Below are 11460 nucleotides of genomic sequence, written 5' to 3' on the forward strand. Positions count from 1 at the left end.
AAAATAATCTTATACTTGGATAATTTTATATAAGTAACACAATGTAATTTTATCGTAACCCCCCCTTCTCCCCCAAGCACCCCAACATGTTCTCACTTCATGTCCTCACCTTTTTTCCTTTACTTAATAACCCACAGAGTCTAATTAGCACTGCCTGTTGGAATCTGGACTGGTCGATCTGCTTGGTCTTGTGAGGGTCTTGCGCAGGTGCCCATAGCTGCAGCAAATCCTGGGTACAAGGGCCATGTCACGTTCAGAAGACAGCACTGCACACTCCTCCCCATCCTCTGGTTCATGTGCTCTTTGTGATTTTTCTTCTGAGGTGCTCTCTGATCCCAGGGTCAGGTAGGGCTCATTTAGGGCTGAGCTCAAATCTGTCCCTCATTCTCAGCACTTGGCTTGTTGTGTGTCTACACTGACTGCTGCCCACTGCACAAAATACCTTCTCTAGCCGAGGTTAAGGGTGGCGCTAACTTATGTGTAAACATAACTATTTTAGAAGGTGCTTTGATAACGTGTCACAACATAACAACAATGGCAGATTTCCCTCGAGTGCCCACGACCTCCTTACCTATGTGCTTTTGACTAGGATTAAGGTACCAGGCACGCCTTCAAAGGTCTCTAAGCCGAACCCATCTTCCACTCCTTTTGGGTGTATCTGCACAAATATAGAGCTAAGTAGAGCCTAGGTTGTCAATCAAGGAGAATATTTTGCAGTCACTATGTTGGGGTAGGTCCTCCTTTGTCTCTGACCCTAGAGACCAGACCCAGCACTTACTCATCCTGGGGTTCTCCAGTCTGCTCTGTTGATGGCATGCCACCTGCCTGTGATCCAGAAAACACACCCCAAATCTCTTCTCCTTATGTGGAGTCTCCCCCACCCCTTTTTGTTGGTGGTGGTTGCCTTTTGTTTGTTTGGGTGACAGGGCTTCATGCTGCAGCCCAAGCTTGCTAGGGACTTGCTACAAAGCCAGCATGTCTTTGAACTCTCTATCATTCTGCCTCAGCCTCTTAAGTGCTAGAATTGCAGACATGAGCCATCATGTCCATCTGGATTTTATTATTTGAAGATTATTTTATTCCCTCTTGGGAGGGTAGGCATGGGAGGAAAAAATAATGCCTGTGCATGTAAATGTATCAATTAGGTGGGCACAAGGTCCAAGATACACAGGAGCTGATAAAACGAGTAGTCGGAGATGGTGAAGGGAGAATTAGTGCAGACAACCTGGATCAAAGCTGATTTGAAGAACAGCCAAAGGTACAGTTAAACTATCTCAGAAATAGAGTCACGATCCTAAGCCTGCATGCCTGTAATCCCAGCATCTGAGCCATGGAGGTAGGATCAAGGCCATCCTTGGCTGTACAGCAAGTTGGAGGCCAGCCTAGGCTACATGAGACCCTGACTCAAAAAAGAAAGAAAGAAAGAAAGAGAGACAGAGAGAGAGAGAGAGAGAGAGAGAGAGAGAGAGAGAGAGAGAGAGAGAGAGAGAGAGCGCTGTGATTGTGTAAACCTGGCCCCCACATGTTCTTCTGGCGTCATTCTGGAGAAACATAAAGCCATAGGATAAACAAAGCAGGTTTTGTTGTTATCTTGTTGCTGTTTCCTGGAATGTTTAGTTGATTAAACATGTCATGAGTTTTTCAGTTGTCAGTGAACTAGCTTACACACACACACCACGTACATACATATGTGCATACACGCTCAGCCTATTTTATGCAGGGGCTCACCTAAGCGGGAAGCTTGTGGAGCTTCAGATGCTTCTGGTTAAAGGTGCCTCGATGCTGACAGGTTCTAGGCCTCTGTGTCTCCCTGCCCTGGTTGGCCTTGACACATGTAGGGCTTCTCCAACTTACATTTCTGTTGCCTACTGACAATTCCAGGTGCACAGAAGAAAATAACTTTGTTCTCTTTGTGCTCATGTATCCACTGTATTATCTATTTATGTGTGCATGTGGTCATGTGTGTTTGTGTGCACATACGAGAGAGTGTGTGTGTAAGGTTAGAGGCCGTTGTTGGGTAAAGTCTCTCAATTGCTTCTTCACCTGAGCTTTTTGAGACATGGTCCCTCACTGAACCTGCAGCTCACTGATTCAGCCTGACCAGATGTCAGGGAACTCTAGGGATTCTCCGGGCTCTGCCTCCTCCGAATGGGGATTACAGACATGCTTTGCTGTACTCAGATTTGTGTGTGTGTGTGTGGGGGGGGGTGCTGAGGATACAAACTCCAATTTTCACAATTGTGTGGCAAGCACTTTACCAACTGAGCCATCTCCCCAGCTCTCCAAACACTGATTTTCTAAAAAGCTTCTAACAGGATTTTGCTTGAGACATGGACCAGTGCGGTACCATCTTAGTTAGGGTTCGTATTACTGTGAAGAGATGCCGTGACTATGGCAACTCTTGTAATGGAAAACATTAGTTGGAGCCGGCTTACAGTTGCAGAGGCTTAGTCTTTAATTGCCATAATGAGAAGCATGGCAACATGTAGGCAGACATTGTGCTGGAGAAGGAGCTGAGAGTTCTGCATCTTGATTCATAGGTAGCAGGAAAGAGGCTAATCCACTAGGCCTAGCTTGAGCTTATGACACCTCAAGCCCAACCCCTAGTCATGCACCTCCTCCAACAAAGTCACACCTACTCCAAGGCCACACCTCCTAATAGTGCCACTCACTATGGGCCTATGGAGACCATTTTCTTTCAAACCACCACAGGTACCACGATTGGCCTAACTTGTTATAGAAGCTCAGCCCTGAGACCAGAGATATGAAGGATTATGAATGATAGCTCCATAATAATGATGCAGTGGGGAACATGTGTTTTAGTTCAGCAGTTGAGAAAACACAGATCCATGGTACTCAATACTAAGTCATGTAAAACACTGTTATATTCAAGAAAATCCACTTTGGAGTATCAGTAGAGTGGAGGGTACGTGGGTTGCCTTCCTCTACTGGAAATGGAGCTTTGATGAAAGTTGGAAGATGATCAGTGTGCTTAAGTTTCCAAATCTACAGCTATGGCGACTGGTAAGGTGTGGCTGCCTGGATCCCACTGGATAGCTGTGTCATTGGGAGAGTCGTCTCTGTATTGTTGGATGTTTTAAAATTTCAGGGCTTTGCTTTCACCTTTATGAGGATCTTCCTTCAGGGACCAGAAGGCCATGAACTGTCAGACTAGGCAGCTGCAATAGAACCAGTCACGGGTGTAGCCACCTTTTCTCACCCTGCTGGGGTGAGTTCCCTAAAATGTTATGTGCAGAAATGAGAAAGGGCTGAGGAGCATACAGGAAAACTGACATGAAGGTGCTCCATTCCTGACGGCATGCACACGATTCCACCGGTCTGTGACCTGGCCTGCCTATACTTAATCTGCTGACAGGCCTTCGTGCCCCCTAAAGCTGAGGTGACACTTGAATGGAGTGTGACAGATGCTGCAGCATTCTCTCCCTAATTCTTTACCTTACTACCTCTGATGCGTAGATACTAGACTTTGCATTGCCAATACCTCCATTTCCTTGTCTGAAGGTGCTCTCTGGCTATTGCTTGCTGGGGCAGACCTGAGTGGCCAGTGATCAGCAAGAATGAGGAAGTACCTCATCTCCGTGCCTTCAAATGGGGCTCCGCTCCTATGTATTCTGTCTCAGCTCTCAGACTTGCCTAATGAGGTTAGGTTTGAGTTTTGCCACAGTAAATGCTGGCTAGACAACACACCCTTTATTGATTATTCTCCCATACCTTCACACCATAAGCTATTTGCACTTGATACTTACTTCAGAGTTTACTTCTCTGAGTTTAACCAAAATGGGTTCCCTCAGATAGTCTCAGGATCTGTCCTTGAAACATGGAGGTGTTAATTGTTGGAATGTGGAATGTCCCCCATGGGCTCCTGTATTCCAATACTCAGTCCCCAGTGGGTGGTGCTGTCTTGGGAGCCTGGACTTGGACATGGGGTTTAGCTAGCAGACATAGGGAGTGCATGTGGCTGAGAATTACTTAGGGTTTGACTGACCTAGCCTGGGCTCAATGGTCAAGAGTGCTCACTTCAATCCAGTTGATTGTGCCATACACCCTTAATCCCAGCACTAGGACGGCAGAGGCAGCTAGATCTCTTGAGTTTGAGGCCAGCCTGGTTTATAGAGGGAGTTCCAGGACAGCTAGAGTTACACTGAGAAAACCTATCTCAAACAAAACAAAGCAAACAAAACAAATAAAAAACCCACCACCAACAACAAAAAAGAGTGCTCACTTCTTTTGCAGAAGACCCAAGTTCAGTTCCTAGCATCAATACTGGGCAGCTCACAATCTTCTGTAACTCCAGCTTCGGGGGATTCCATGAAGGACTTTCTCTGACCTCCAAGGGTACCTGTACTCACCTGAACATAACCACACACAGTCGTACAAATGTACACATAATTAGAAATAATAAAAATAAAACTTTAAAATAGATCCATAAATCAAATATTTGAACTCTTAGTTCTGAACTAATGAACATGAAGAGAAAACTGTATGTTTATAGCTGAAGCATGAAGGGAATAATCAGAACTCAGGAACACTGCTTGGAAGCAACACACACACACACACACACACACACACACACACACACACACACACACCCCTCCAGCAGCGTTTCATTTGAAGATCCCCACTGCTGACACTTGCCTCGTAAGCCTAGCTATTGGTTCTAGTGATTGTTTACTCCAGTGCTGGGGCTGACTGGAGAACCTAACACGAGACACACATGCTGCCACTAAACTGTAGTCCCATCCTTGAGCCTATTTCTTGAACTTGACTCAGACATTCATCCAGCCTGCTACATCCATGCTGAAATAGCCCTGTACCGAAAACCCCTGGCATCAATATTCCTGCCAGTTCTCTTTTGTGCCCTCTGCCCATCTGCGAAGAGACGGGGAGGAAAAAAGACTTATGACTCATTATTTTCAAATATGTTACTTTCACTATAGTTTTGCAGTTTTTTTTTGAGAAGGTTTATTGTTTATATGCGACCTACTGACATTCTTTTTAATCTATATCTATATCTATATCTATATCTATATATCTCCATCAGCAAACTTCATACTATGGTTGTTTTGAATGCTTTGAAACTGACCACACACACACACACACACACACACACACACACACACAAATGGACCTAGATTCAATTCAATTCAGCTAGTGCTTATTAAAATTGATCATACTGTTTGACCCATCCCAATAAGGAGATATTTCACAGTAGTTGTGTTTCCCTGGCTCCATCTTTGGGGGATTGCCTTTGGGCCATTTTTGAAGCAGTATGTTTCTAGGGGTTCTCTTGGGAATGGTTCTGGGTTCTGTGGAGTCAGAGCTCCATTATCTGTAGGAGCACAGGAAGGAATTTTACAGTAATTTTGCTACAGTGAAACATTTGCCTGGAGGCCAAAATCGAAAATAGCAGCTGGAAGGACATTTGGAAAGGGTGGAGGGGGTGCAAGAGAGGTGGAGAGGGAGAACAGCTCCCACTTGGATGAAAACACTCGCTACACGGCAGAATGAGACAGGGCTGGCATGCTCTACCCTTGAAACCATCCCAAATTCAATTCTCCTTGGACTTGGCTCTCCTAGCCAGTGATTTCAGTGCTGTGAGTGGCGGCCAGGGTCAGCACCCGCGCTTGGTAATGAACAGTGAGCACCAAGGCTCTTGGATGCCGATCAGCCGCATGAGCCTTGCTCAGCCACCAGTTTCTCCAGTCACAATGCAGACCGGCTTCTCTGAGTCACCAGGCCCTGAATGACTAGTCTCAGGCCTCTGAAGACTGAAGAAAGGATGCTCCACCTTTACCAGTAAGTGTCGTTTTAATAAAAGATACGAATACTAGGTTTAGGCAAGAGCATAAGCGAAACAAATAAAAAAGGATCACCCAAAGAATAGCTATAGAATCGAGATCTGAAGTAGCTGGGCCCAGTGGCACATCCCTTTGATTCCAGCACTCAGGAGGAAGAGGCAGGTGGATCTCCCAGTTTGAGGCCAGCCTGGTCTACAGAATGAGTTCCAGGACAGCCAGGGCTACACAGAGAAACTCTGTCTTGAAAAATTAAATAAAAAAAAAAAAAAAAAAAAAAAAACCCAAAAAACCTGAAGGACTGTGGTAGCCATCTTCGGAAGATGGCCCCCGTGGGGAGGGATTAGCAGCTAATCCCTTGTAAAATTCTCCCTTGTGAGTCTGTTGCCTTGTGATTTACTCAAGATGAATAGAATGTAGTTAAAATGACACTGGCTTCTGAGGACAGGTCATAAGGAACCTTGCAGTCTCTGAGACTCTGAGATATAATCTCTGGCTCTGGGAACACTACAGCTAAAAGCCAGCTACCAAATTGTGAATGATCCAAGGACCACGGAGAGGCCATGTGTAAGAGCTACAGTTGACAGTCTAAGTGTGTGTGCTATTGGTAGCCAGCATCAGCTGCCCCTTCAGATGAGGCTAGCCTCAGCTGCCATGACTACAACCATGAGATAGCCCAAGAAAACTGCCTGGACTAAGAACATTCAGAATCAGAGGAGATGAGAAGAAATTAATTTAACCCACTAAATAACTAAAATAGAGACCATATATCCATATAATACAGACACATAACCATACATATAAATAAATGCAGCCACATGGAGTAGCTGGTTAAGGCTCTATTTACTTGCCTGTTCATTTACTTCACAAACGTCTATAGACTCTATGTGTGTCAGGCCGTGTGCTAGTCCTTAGGAGTAGAGTAGTAGATAAACTAATTACAGTCCATGAAACTTACAGAAGATGATCATAAATAAATACATAAATAATTGTAATCTTATACGTTATGTTGTCTTATAATTGAAAAGGAGAAGGAAGAGGGGGTGGGAGGAAGGAGAAGAGGAAGAAGGGGTTAGAAAGGGAGTAGAGGAGGAGGAGGAAGAGGTGTTTTATGGCAGTAAGAGAGAGACAGAGTCTGCCTACCCGCAGTGATCAGCAACTGTCCCACTGAGCAGGTGATTTTAAATGGCTATCTGAAATGTGAGGCTAAGCTCTTACGTTAGGGATGAAGGAGGATGCAGACTTCCTAGAAAAAGAGAGCAATAGAGATACTAAAGTGAGAAGGAGCTTGGGATGCTGGCTGACTGAGGGCGGATATCATTGGACGCTGGCTGGACTGAGGGCAGATATCATTGGATGCTGGCTGGACTGAGGGCGGATATCATTGGACGCTGGCTGGACTGAGGGCAGATATCATTGGATGCTGGCTGGACTGAGGGCGGATATCATTGGATGCTGGCTGGACTGAGGCCGATATCATTGGGCTGAAGGGATCTAAGGGAGGGGCATGATAACAAACAGAGCAGAGAACCCAGAGCAGAGTGGCCATGCGTGACCTCCACAGTGACAGGTTTGGGGTTTCTTCTACATGAAAAGGGAAACTGGGAAAAGCTTTTAAATGGAGGAGTGACACAGTCCAATTTACATTTTAAAAAGGTCACTTGGGCTGCCTGCTGGATGAGCATGGCAAAGGGGCAAGAAGGGGCTCTGAAATGCCAGCATCCGCGGCTCGGTGATGGAGGTCCCCGCCACTCCAGCTGCAACCCTCAGAGAGCTACCGGCACCTGCTTCCTGCTGTGTCACCGGGGCCATTGCTTCTCAAATAGAGCCAGCAGCATTTGTTCTAAGGCAGGTAGTCCACGGAGTGTAGTTCTGATTGATGGCAAATGCCACAGGCCCATAAATTCACACCTGGAGAATCTCTAAATTGTTTCTGCGATGCCATGCTACCCTTGTTCTGGCTTGATAGATGAGCAATGCTCACAGTCAACCAAGCCTGGTGAGGCTGTATGTCAGGAGAGCTCAGCTAGCCCACGCCTTCACTATCGTACACCAAGGCTCCCTCAGTTTACACAGGTTACAGTGTGTAACACACACACACACACACACACACACACACACACACACTACAGTATACAGCAGTGGGTGAGGGGCTGTAGGAACACCCTATCCTCACTCCTGCCCTACCCCCATCCCAACTCTGAGCCAGCAACAAACCTCACGCACTGGAACACGTGACATCGGAAGTGCCAATCCATCTGGGTGACCAGATTTACTGACTTGATGAAGCTGTCTTTCCTGACCAAGTTGGCTATTGTCACCAGCAGATACCAGGTCTTTGTGCTGTTGTTAAATTAGTTGTGAATAAAAGGGCACCCGAGTAGCTAAAGCCTGCAGCACCAATAGGTGAGAGGAAAACCTGTCAATAGTAATTATTCCCTGGGATTGTCATTACAAAGGTATTTAGCACGGCATGTCTCCTTCCCTCGGACTTGCTCAGTATTTATAGACTGTATTTTCATTGGCCTGCCAGGCCCAGCTCTGGCAAAGTCTCTGTGCATACAGAGACAGGGGAATGAGAGGCTGGCACTGAACTAAGTATGCTGGAGAAATAGGTCCCATCAACGTGCTCAGCTTCACCTTACATCTACTTCTCCAAGTTTTCCACCTCCCACCAGACAGCGTCTTGCAGCCATAACTCTGGAAGTCAGTCTTGACCATCCTTCTGTCTGCTGCCTCTCCACATCCACTCATTGGCTAGCTCTCTGTGATGGTTTGTATGTACTTGGCCCAGGGAATGGCACTGTTAGAAGGTGTGGCCCTGTTGAAGTAGGTGTGGTCTAGCTGGAGTGGGTGTGGCCTTGTTGAAGTAGGTGTGGCTCTGTTGGAGTAGGCGTGTCACTGTGGCTGTGGGCTTTAAGACCCTCATCCTAGCTGCCTGGAAGTCAGAATTCTGCTAGCAGCTTTCAGATGAAGATGTGGAACTCTCAGCTCAGCCTGCACCATGCATGCCTGGATGCTGCCACGCTCCCACATTGATGATAATGGACTGAATCTCTGAACCTGTAAGCCAGCCCCAATTAAATGTTGGTTTTTTTGTTTGTTTGTTTGTTTGTTTTTTTAATAAGATTTGCCTTGGTCAAGTGTTTGTTAACAGTAGTATAACCCTAACTAAGACACTCTCCATACCATCCACTTTTCTCCCTCTGCCCACTACTGCCTAGTTATTACAATGTCCATTGTAATAAGCTCCTGTGTCTCTCAGGCAAATGGGTCGTATCCCAGCCTTCTTTTTATTGTCTGTCTGTCTGTTTGTCTGTCTGTCTGTGTGTATGAAGGTGCACATGCTCATGTATGCATATGAATGTCCAGAAGAGAATCCCAGGTGTCATTCCTTAGGTGCTGTCCACTTTTTGCTTATTAGATAGAGGTCTCCCAGTGGTCTAGAACTTACTGATTAGATCAGACTGATTGGCTAGCAAGCCCCAGGGATCCATTTGTCTCTGCTTCCCCAACTGTAGGATTATAAGCAGGGCCACCATTGCAGACCTTTCTTAAAGTGCACTTCTGTGGTTAGAATACAGGTCCTTATGCTCGCAAGACAACTCCTCACTGAGTGCACTATTTATCCAGATCTATTTTTTATTTTGAGACAGGAGGTCACTAAGTTGTCCAGGCCAGTCTTGAACTTGTGACCTCCTGCCTCTGTGCCTTGAGTAGCTGGGATTACAGGTCTACAGCATGAATTGTATCTTTAAGTCATGCTCTGAATTCTTTAGACTCATGCCTTTGCTTTCACTTGTCCCCTGTGCACTGGCTGTATTTATTGATTTTTGTGCCACGCCAACCCTGACCAGCAGGAATTAAGACATGGAACAACCGGTTCCTTCTCACAGCAGTTTACTCAGGATGCTTAGCAGTTGGTAGTCAAGATGGCGATCCTGCGATCCCTTTCCGGGTGCAGCTTATAAACCCTGCCAGGAGCCCATGAACTCATGCCACCTATCATCTCTCCATAGGCTCGTGATGCTTGTGTAAGATCAAGGCCACCTTGAAGCACAGCCTTCACACCTAATAAGGACTTGTTTATCACTCGGCCCTCAGGTGGCCATCGCCATCTTAGGGTGAGGTTCTTATGGCGCCTAACAGATTTTAAGTCCCTGGAGAAAGCTTTCTCTCAACTCTGGTTTCTCATGTACCAAGGTATCTACAAATGAGCCTGTTGCTTCTTTAGGGATCACAGCCACTCCCTCTTATTTATGTATTGGCTGTGGCTGCTTTTGTGTTACAACGGGAGGGATGAGAAGAGCTTGAACACTGCGTGTCCTACAAAACCCTATATACTTACTATCTGGCCTTCTAGAAAAAAAACTGTTATCCCTGTCTTATGCTGTTTCTTCTATCTGGGACTTACTTATGTCCCTGTGTTAGCCCCTCCCTTCCTTTACCTGATTAATTCCCATTCTTCTACAGTTGCTAGCCCAAAGTTTCCTCCAGGAAGCCCCACTTCGCTTGGATCCCTGCCTGATATACAACGCCTCCATGCCAGCAGAATGGAAACTTCCTAAGGACAGAGGCTGAGTCTGCCTCCTAGGCTTCTCCATTTAGTGGGCTTGGGGCAATAAAGCCTCCTGTACCACTTGTCTGAACATTTAAACATTGTCAATGAAGCTAATAATCAGTTAAATGAGAAGCCTTTGTACTCTCAGCCTGACCAGGTTTCATTCATATGTGGTTTAAAAAATATGTACGATTTTATACGATTAAAAAAAATGACAAAATATTGAAGACAATTTAATTATCGTTGTGCATGTCTGGGTGCTGTGTTAACAGACCTGGGATGCCTGGATGAATAATGAAAGTGACACATAATTTAAGAGCTATTGTATGTTTATTTTATAGTTTGGTTTTTTTTTGTCTTCATATTGACAAACCCTTTATTAGAATCTACATTTCACATACTGTATATTTAATTGCCAGTAATAAAGTATCAAAAGTAAAATTACTGCCCGAGAATTACACAAAATGTGTATAAATTTTCAATAACAAAGTAAAAAGTCATAAGTAAACATGAATATTATTATATGTAATTTTCTACTAAATGAATCAAAACTCTATGTTGTAATTAAAAGGCAAAATAAATCTATGCATGGGAGTACACATCTCTGACTCCAGTGCAGGTTGTGTAATTTCCAGGCTAACCTGAGCTACATGGCAAGATTTGCCTCAAAATAAATAAATAAATAAGTAAATAAGTAAATAAATAAATAAATAAGTAAATAAATAAATAAATGAGTTATACTAGTGAATGTCTGTCTTAGTTATGGTTTTACTGCTGTGAACAGACACTACGACCAAGGCAACTCTTATAAGGACAACATTTAATCGGGGCTGGCTTACAGGTTCAGAGGTTCAGTCCATTATCATCAAGATGGGAGTATGGCAGCATCCAGGCCAGCATAGTATAGGAGGAGCTGAGAGTTCTACATCTTCATCTAAAGGCTGCTAGGAAAAGACTGGCTTCCAGACAGCTGAGGGTCTTAAAGCCCACACCCACAGTGACACACTTCCTCCAACAAGGCCACACCTGCCCCATCAAGGCCATACTTCCAAATAGTGCCACTCCCTGGGCCAAGCATATTCA

Source organism: Arvicanthis niloticus, unplaced genomic scaffold (assembly GCF_011762505.2).
Source record: "Arvicanthis niloticus isolate mArvNil1 unplaced genomic scaffold, mArvNil1.pat.X pat_scaffold_425_arrow_ctg1, whole genome shotgun sequence".
Taxonomy (NCBI): Eukaryota; Metazoa; Chordata; class Mammalia; order Rodentia; family Muridae; genus Arvicanthis; species Arvicanthis niloticus.